The sequence below is a fragment of the Dipteris shenzhenensis genome, chromosome 12 (genome assembly GCF_047967505.1).
Source record: "Dipteris shenzhenensis isolate YYH24624 ecotype China chromosome 12, Dip_SZ_1.0, whole genome shotgun sequence".
In the NCBI taxonomy this organism is placed as follows: Eukaryota; Viridiplantae; Streptophyta; class Polypodiopsida; order Gleicheniales; family Dipteridaceae; genus Dipteris; species Dipteris shenzhenensis.
Window position 1 is genome coordinate 55,510,045 of NC_141607.1, and position 8,996 is coordinate 55,519,040.

The 8,996-nt window shown below is 44.3% G+C and overlaps 1 pseudogene; it reads left to right on the forward strand.

The window, feature by feature from the left end:
- Positions 1-7,157: 7,157 nt before the first annotated feature.
- Positions 7,158-8,687, forward strand: LOC147896427 (putative mitochondrial saccharopine dehydrogenase-like oxidoreductase At5g39410 pseudogene; annotated as a pseudogene).
- Positions 8,688-8,996: the final 309 nt, after the last annotated feature.

An 8,996-nucleotide genomic window follows, 5' to 3' on the forward strand; every position in this document is an offset into this window, starting at 1 on the left:
AGTGGTATGCAAGTATCATGAAAGGGAAAAGAGAAAGTATATCAGCCCATGGTTTATGTGAATGTAGGTCACTCTTATGTGGATGGTGAATCCAGTGGCTCAGAATAGAGCCTTGATGATGAGTTGGGTATTCCTTCTGTTGTTAAACTTGGAGTACGGAAGACAAGGGATGTTTTGAGAGCACCTGGTAGTGAGCCCATTTTGCACAGGTCTACCAGAGTTAAGTATCCTATGGATAGGCTGAAATATGATGGATTTACAGCCATTCACTATGCCTATATGGTCAAAGTGATACATGAACCAGAACCCACTTCTTTTGAGCAAGCCATGGGAAAAGAAAAATGGGAGAAAGCCATGGATGAAGAAATGGATGCCTTGGAAGCAAATGCTACATGGGAATTGGTGCCTTTGCCTAAAGACAAGAATGCAATTGGCTGCAAGCGGGTTTATAAGGTGAAGCACAATGCAGATGGTTCTGTGAACAGATACAAGGCAAGATTAGTTGTCAAGGGGTATGCACAGACATATGGCATTGATTATGAAGAAACATTCAGTCCAGTTGCAAGGATGGCAACCGTAAGAGCAGTCATTGCTATGGCTACATCAAAGGGATGGTCTTTACATCAGATGGATGTAAAGAATGCCTTCTTGCATGGTGATTTGCAAGAAGAGGTCTATATGGAGCAGCCATCAGGTTATATGCATGTTGTTCATTTTGAGTTTGTTTGCAGGTTGAAGAAAAACTTGTATGGCTTGAAGCAAGCACCCAGAGCATGGTCTGACAAGATAGGACAGTATCTTGTCACTATTGGCTTTCACATTTCCAAGGCAGATTTCTCACTTTATGTGAGAAAAACAGAGAAAGGCATTATGCTGCTTGTTATTTATGTTGATGATTTGATCATCACAGGTGATAGTGATGAAGATATCCTTCATGTGAAAATGCTATTGAAGCAAAAGTTTGAGATGAAGGATTTGGAGAGCTACGTACTTCTTTGACATTGAGGTGATTAGATCCACAAGTGGGATATGGCTCTTGCAGAGGCAGTATGGATTGGACATGCTGTTCAAATATGGGATGACAGGCTATAAGCCTATTTCAGTTCCTTTGGAGCACAATGTGAAACTGATCGCAGATGCACGTGAGCTTCTAGAAGACCCTACTATGTACATACGCATAGTAGGAAGTTTGATTTATATGACTATTACCAGGCCAGATTTGAGCTATGCTATTAGGTTGGTAAGTCAGTTTATGCAGGCTCCAAGGAAACCGCATTTGGATGCGGCTAGATGCATACTGAGGTATGTGAAGTCCACATTGCAGTATGGACTATTTTATGAGACTGGGGTTTAGATACAGTTGCATGGATACACTGATGTTGATTGGGCTGGTAGTATTTCTGATAGACAATCTACTAGTGGATATGTGTTCTCTTTTGGGAGTGCTGCAGTCACTTGGAGCAGCAAGAAACAGCCTACAGTTGCCTTGTCGAGCACATAGGCTGAATACAAGGGTGCAGCAATGGCTGCATGTGAGGCATCTTGGTTGCATAAGCTACTTTATGATATGCATCAGTCTATAGATGGGCCAGTTGTAATTTATTGTCTTTTCCTTCTGTTGACGTATGCTTATGCTCATATGCCCATGCATAAGCATAAGCATATGCTTTCTCTCTCCCTCTCTTTTCCTTCTACTCTTTCATCCTCTCCTCTCTTTTCATAAGCATATGCATTGTGTATGCTTATGCTCATATGCTCATGCATAAGCATAAGCACATGCTTTCTCTTCTTTTTCCCTCTCTTTTCCCCTCTCTTTCATCTCTTTTTCTCTCTTGTCATACGCATATGCATTTGCATATACTTATGCTCATATACTAAAGTAGATGCATGAGCATATGCTCATATGCTCATCCATAAGAATAAGCATATGATTTCTCTCTTTTCAACTCTTTTCTTTCCCCTCTTCTTTTTCCTTGTCTTTTCCCCTCTTCCTTCTCTTTTTCCCTTTCTTTTTTCCTCTCTTTTCTTCTTTTCCTCTCCTCTTTTCCCCTCTCTTTTCCCCTCTTTCATCCTCTTTTCATAAGCATATGCATTTGTGTATGTTTATGCTCATATGCTAAAGTAGATGCATAAGCATATGCTCATATGCTTATGCTCATACATGAGAGGAAGCGATTGAAAGAGAGGAAGAGAGAAGAGAGGATGAAAGAGAAGAAAAAGAGAGGGGAAAAAAAGAGAAATCATGTGCTTATGCTTATGCATGAGCATATGAGCATATGAGCATATAGAAAAAGAGAGGGGAAAAAAAGAGAAATCATGTGCTTATGCTTATGCATGAGCATATGAGCATATATGCTCACATGCTCATATGATGAGCATGTGAGCATATATGCTCATATGCTCATGCATAAGCATAAGCACATGATTTCTCTTTTTTTCCCCTCTCTTTTTCTTCTCTTTCATCCTCTCTTCTCTCTTCCTCTCTTTCAATCGCTTCCTTGCTCATATGCTCATGCATAAGCATAAGCACATGATTTCTCTTTTTTTCCCCTCTCTTTTTTCTTCTCGTTCATCCTCTCTTCTCTCTTCCTCTCTTTCAATCGCTTCCTTCTCTTCTTTTTCCTTCTCTTTTTCCCTCTCTTTCTCTCTTTTTCTTCTTTTCCCCTCTCTTTTCTTATTTTTCCCTCTTCTTTTTCCTTCTCTTTTCCATCTTCCTTCTCTTCTTTTTCCCTCTCTTTTCCCTTCCTCTCTTTCATTCTCTCTCCTCTCTTCCTCTCTTTCAATCGCTTCCCTCTCTACTCTTTTCCTTCTCTTACATTTACGTATGCTTATGCTTATTTCCTTCTCCTTATCCGTATTCGGTTCTTTTTTCTTTTGCTCCTTAGCCGTATTTGGTTCTTTTTTTTTTTCAAATAGATTCTAAATGGAACAACCACACCCTCACCCACGGGTGTCCTCCCTAAACTCCAACCTGGTTCCCCACGTCGCACGGATTATAGACATAGCTTCTCTGGTAGCTCATGTAAAAGAGAAGATTGTGCAAGATAGTGACTGTGTGAAGTACAACATCCAAGTGCTTGTGCTTTGGGTGGGGTCCAAGCTGAAGGGTAGTGGAGCAGGGGCGACTGAGGAACGCACGACACAACCTACGGGATCTCCATAGGTTGTGGAGAGATCGCCATGATCGCTGGAGCACCAAATATGATTGTATAAAGGACATAATGGATTGTGTGGAGGCCTTTGTAGATTGCGAGTACATAATCCCTAAAGAGCATGACTGCATATTAGAAGTGGAGGATGAGGTCCCCAATGACCCGCCTAGCAGCTCGGAGGAGGAAAGTACCTCGTAGAGTAATGCAGAGTAGTAGACCTCCTCCACTATTTTGGCATTTTTGGAGAATGTCTCTTTTGGAGACAAATTTTTCTTAAGCATGCTTTGTAGCTCATGTAAAAGAGAAGATTGTGCAAGATAGTGACTGGGTGAAGTACAACATCCAAGTGCGTGTGCTTGGGTGGGGTCCAAGCCAAAGGGTAGTGGAGCAAGGGTGATTGAGGAGCGCACGACACAACCTACGGGATCTCCGTAGGTTATGGAGAGACCACCACGATCGCTGGAGCACCAAATATGATTGTATAAAGGACATAATGGATTGTGTGGAGGCCTGTGTAGATTGCGAGTACATAATCCCTAAAGAGCATGATTGCATATTAGAAGAAGTGGAGGATGAGGTCCCCAATGACCCACCTAGCAGCTCGGAGGAGGAAAGTACCTCGTAGAGTAATGCAGAGCAGTAGACCTCCTACACTATTTTGGCATTTTTGGAGAATGTCTCTTTTGGAGACAAATTTTTCTTAAGCATACTTTGGAGACATATTTTGCGCTCTCTTTTTGTACATGAGAACTCTTGTTTAACAATAGTATTTTTGGCGATATTTTTTATATATGAAAACCTTCTTGGATTCCACTTGTCTTTCATAAATATATGTCATTTCAAAACTGGCTTTTCACAATTGTCTTAAGTAAATAATTGTCCTTTCTGTGTTGATGTCATTTTATGACTTTCACAAGTGATTAATTGTCTTTTCATAATTTCTTGAGTTTGAATTTCATAATTGTCTTTCTGCTTCTTACTCGCTCTTGCGTTTGTTTTTGTCTTCGTGTTTGTGCCCACGTTTGTCCAATCCCCCCAAATTAGACATGGGACCATGTCGCACATCCGATGAGTATGAAAACCCTTGTAGGAGGAGACATCATGACCTCTACTCTCCAAAGGACTTTGATTCCACTCAGGCGACTCCTCAGGGGCCTACCCCTGTGACTATGACTCCTCTCAGACCTAGCACTGTAACTACCCCTCGGGGAACTCCTTTGCTAGCAGCCCATGGCTTCAAGTCCCGACAAGTTTGTCGCACAGATGAGCAATGCAGAGGCAGCCAGATTCTTTTCTCTACTATCCCAAAGGACCTCATCTCTTCCCTCTCCTACACCGACGGCTGGACCTACTCGACAGCTGTCTCCTCTAGCCCCTTCGACCAAGGGGTCATCACTTGGGCATACCCATCGTAAGGGAAGGAAGAGTAGGAAGCGTCGAGATTGTTGTACTGACTCGGGAGATGTAGATGAGTCAGCACACTCACATCCCTACAGGTCTCCACTTGGTCATGAGACCCAGTACTAGTCAAGTTTCTTATCCTCTCACACTCCCTCTACTACTTGTCGCTCCATAAGCTCTCGCAGTAACACCCCTCACTCTAGCTCTGCCACTTCCATGACTCCTCCTTTCCTATGAAATCACTAGGGCTGGAGAGATAATAGAAAATTAAAAGGGCTTAGAAGTGCTGGCCACCATGAGAGCCATCACTTCAAGAGTGGCATAACTACTGACTAGCGGTACCAGGATGACAAAAAGAAGAATGCAGTCATCAATGAATTGAAAAGACAATACCCTAACCCCCCAAATTGGGAGTTTAGTAACTCTTACATGAAAGAGCGCATGAGTGGGGTCTTGAAGCATCATAGGTCAACCTTGCATACTTCCATCGCAAAGGGGAAGGCTAAACCCAGCTGGGCAGACAAAATTGATTGGATGTTTTTGAAGAAGCAGTATAGGGACCATCCCAAAATTTTTGAGAGTCAGAGGAGGGCTGCGAGGAGACGGCTGGACTCCGTAGGTACTTCGCACTTTGGTACAGGTTGGCATTCGAGGCATGGGTGGTAAGTCTACTTCTTCTCATTTAATTTATTGTTCTATTTGCTTTATTGCATATTGCATGCACTTTATCTAACTCTCGTAAATTGGGCCCACAGCAAGATGCGATGGGTCACCTTCCCACAGAAAAAGGGGCGAGACACACGTTCCGCATAAGAGCGAAGCCGTGGTTTATTGAGATGGAGCCCATGGGAGCGACAATCGATTGGGCTGAGGTGGCTGCTCGCATGGTCTACATCTACTCCTACTTGTAATCTCACTTTTTAAATTGTTTTATTCTTTACGTTCTAATCTAATTTCCAATTAATATGGTTTCACTCTTAGGATACAAGCTCGAACGTCCCATCAGTGGAGGTGAGCGGTGATGATGAAGGATTTGGCTTACACGGCTTCGACGAGGGCCAGGGATCAAGCGTAGCTCATAAGGGCCAGGGATCAGGCCAGTGCAACCACGATGACGAAGAGGAGGACGACGATTCAGATGAGTAGTAGTAGTAGTAGTAGTTTGTATATACTTCGTATCATCCTTTTCGAAAGGGTAATTTTGTAACAAACAATGTTGTATATCTTTGGCATGTATATGCTTCTGTCTCTCGGCTCGTTTAAGCGATTTTGTATCACCCCTTTCACAAGGAAAATTTTATAACAAACAATGTTTGAGAGTTTTATCTTGCTTGTGTACTTGTAAACATTCTTTTGTAATTTAAAACATTAGTGGGGCAAAACAGGGCTTGCTGTGGCCTTGTTTAGCCCCACTAATGTTTTTTTTAAGTTTCTGTTAAGCGTCGCTATACAGCAACGCTTTACCAGTGTCGCTATATAGCGACATTTATCAGAGTCACTATATAGCGATGCTTATATAGCGATATTTCTTTTTCGATGCTAATAGCGATGTAAATACCGACCTCTGCGCCTGTCGAAAAAAAACTTTTTAGTGTAAAAAAGGTTGGTATTTTCGTCGAAAAATGGCCTGTGCCTTGTAGTGTTGTCATTACAACATATGAAGTGTCAACGGTCGCCGTTAACACTATCATCAATCAAATTGTCGATCTCTGTTCATGTCCACCATCATTGGCTAAATTTAGGGCCCTCCCCTTGGGCATGTAAGGCTTGGTTTAGAAAGGGGATGTGGCCAAAACCAATTTGGAGGATGGTTGTTGGTGTGCCATGTTTACACACGGCGGCACAACAACAAAGCCATTTATTGCCAAGGTTATTTCATAGCCCTGTTGTGGGTTCTCAAGAATGTTTCATTGTGTTGAGGCCACCTAGGTTCACTGTGCGCCACATCTACAAATTGTCCCCCTTGATGAACACCCCTTTTACATGACGGCTATCGTCCTTGTTTGAACTTGGCCTAAGGTTGTGTACACAGGATGAATGCTCAACCAATTGAAGGACACAAAAAGTGGAACGGGTGGAGAAGTCTTGCAAAAAGAGTGACATGGCAAATGAGTCATGCTCACCTAAGAAGAAATCTTGGGTGGCTGAGGGACCCATGTGTATTTTCCGAAAAAACACATTCTAAAGATTTGAGCTCGGGACACTTTCGAGTCCACATTACCTATCTTTACCACTTAGCCATCATGCCAAAGATAAGCTTACATTTATTATTTATATACACTTTTGTTTGCCTTGTGTGAAATGGAGGTGCACATCCTCCACTTTGCTATTCCAAATAGGTTGGACATGGGCGCTTGCAATTTCCCTAGGCATCGGATTTTTGTGAATCTAGCCAAAGGTTGCATAGACACTCTCATAGCGTGGCAGTAAAGATCTTGCATATGGGGTGGAAGGTTGTGTGATCAAGCTACACCCGTTGCCTATGCATGTGAACCCGTCCAATGAGATGCGCTGGAGAGGCATGGTCTATTCACACCACGAGCCTTGCCTACTAGCCCCACCACCACTAACTATTCTATAATTCCTCAAGCCATGCTAAGAGCAATGGCAGCCAATCAGAGTGCAATTGTCGTGGTAAAAAACTATGTGGTGTGAAAGTGGGCGGACAGGTGGTGTGAAACCGGCCTCATACGACTAATAACCAGCCTCGCTCTTTACGCGGTGAACTTGGACTGTCTCTTGAGTTGAAGAAGAAGAAGAATAAGAAGAAGAAGAAGAAGAAGAAGGCCTAACAAAACGACGACGACTACGTCTTAGCAAACCAAAAATGGAGAGCTGCTGGATGTGGTGATCTTGGGCGCTTCGGGATTCACAGGCAAATATGTTGTTCGTGAGTTTCTCAAGTTTTCCACCCGCCCTGATGGCCTCCCTCGACGCATCGCCCTCGCTGGCCGATCTAGATCCAAGCTCGCAGCAGCTCTCGCATGGGCTTCGGCCCCCCATCCACCCCCGGCCTTGCCCCTCATTCAGGCCAATGTCGACGACCCCGAATCCTTGCGCGACCTCTGCAGTAAGACCCGGCTTCTCCTCAGCTGTGTAGGGCCTTACCGCCTCTACGGAGAACCGGTAGTCAAGGCCCGTGTGGAGTCCGGTATCGACTATTTGGACATCACAGGGGAGCCTGAATTCATGGAGAAGGTCGAGGATCTGTACCACCAGCGTAGCCAAGAGAAGGGAGCTTTGCTGGTGTCTGCCTGCGGCTACGACTCTATACCAGCGGAGCTGGGGCTGTTGCATCATCTCAGGCAATGGGAGGCGCCGTCGTTGCCCAATTCTGTGAACTGCTTCGTGGAGCTGAAGTCGAGCATGAACATCGTGGTCAACTTGGGGACCTTTGAATCGGCTGTGTTGGGTGTAACCAGTGCCGGCGAGCTGAGGAAGATGAGACAGAGGAAGAAGGCTGCAAACACTGCTGCTAGAGTCAGGGTAAAGGTTCCTGGGGCTCTAGCCAAGAAGCCCACCATGCTTTCATGGCAGAAGGACCTCAACCGGTGGTCTGTTTTTCTGCCAACTGCCGATGCTGCAATTGTTCGCAGGACCATGGCCACTGTTGCAGCTGGAGGTCCTCCATCAATTGCCGAGGAAGAGGATGAAGGGCTGTCCTCCATGGGCCTATCGCGCAAACAGCTATACAAGCCTGTCCATTTCGGTGTGTTTTCTGCCGTTCCTAACATCTTTTTTGTGATTGCCCAGCTGTGGATGGGCCTTTGGATTCTTACCCTTGCAATGTTTGCCTTTGGTCGACGCCTGCTTTTACGTTTTCCTGCCTTTTTTTCCCTCGGCTTTTTCCGACGTGGTGGTCCTTCTGAAGCACAAGTGAGTGCTGCCAGCTTCAATCTTTGGTTCATTGGTCAAGGTTACAGCGACTCTAATCTTGTGGCATCCGTCCCTTCCTCTGCACCCGACATGCAACTTATGACTGTAGTGTCTGGCCCTGAGATTGGTTACATCACTACGCCTATATGCGTTGTTCAATGTGCCTTACTTGTTCTTGATCACCGCAGGTCCCTTCCAAGGGGAGGCGTTTACACACCTGCTGTTGTTTTCGGAACTACAGATCTCCAACAACGCTGAGATGAAGCTATACAAGATTTGTTTTTGACAAATGCATAATTTCTCTACTTTGACGAAAGGGAGGTGGATCACCTTTACATTCTATGACAGATGCCACAATGGATTTTGACTTTGGTTATATCTTGTGAGGCTGTATACACTATGTTTATGTTTTTGTAATACTAGCCTTGCCTATAATTTATAATTCAAAGCGAGAGAGGTGAAGCAGACATATCTACAGCTAGTCATATTGTACTTCTGTCTATGAAGTAGGCTGCGTGTGCATATGGTCTCTATTATGTGCCATCATGTCTGTGCCTGGGCATGGAG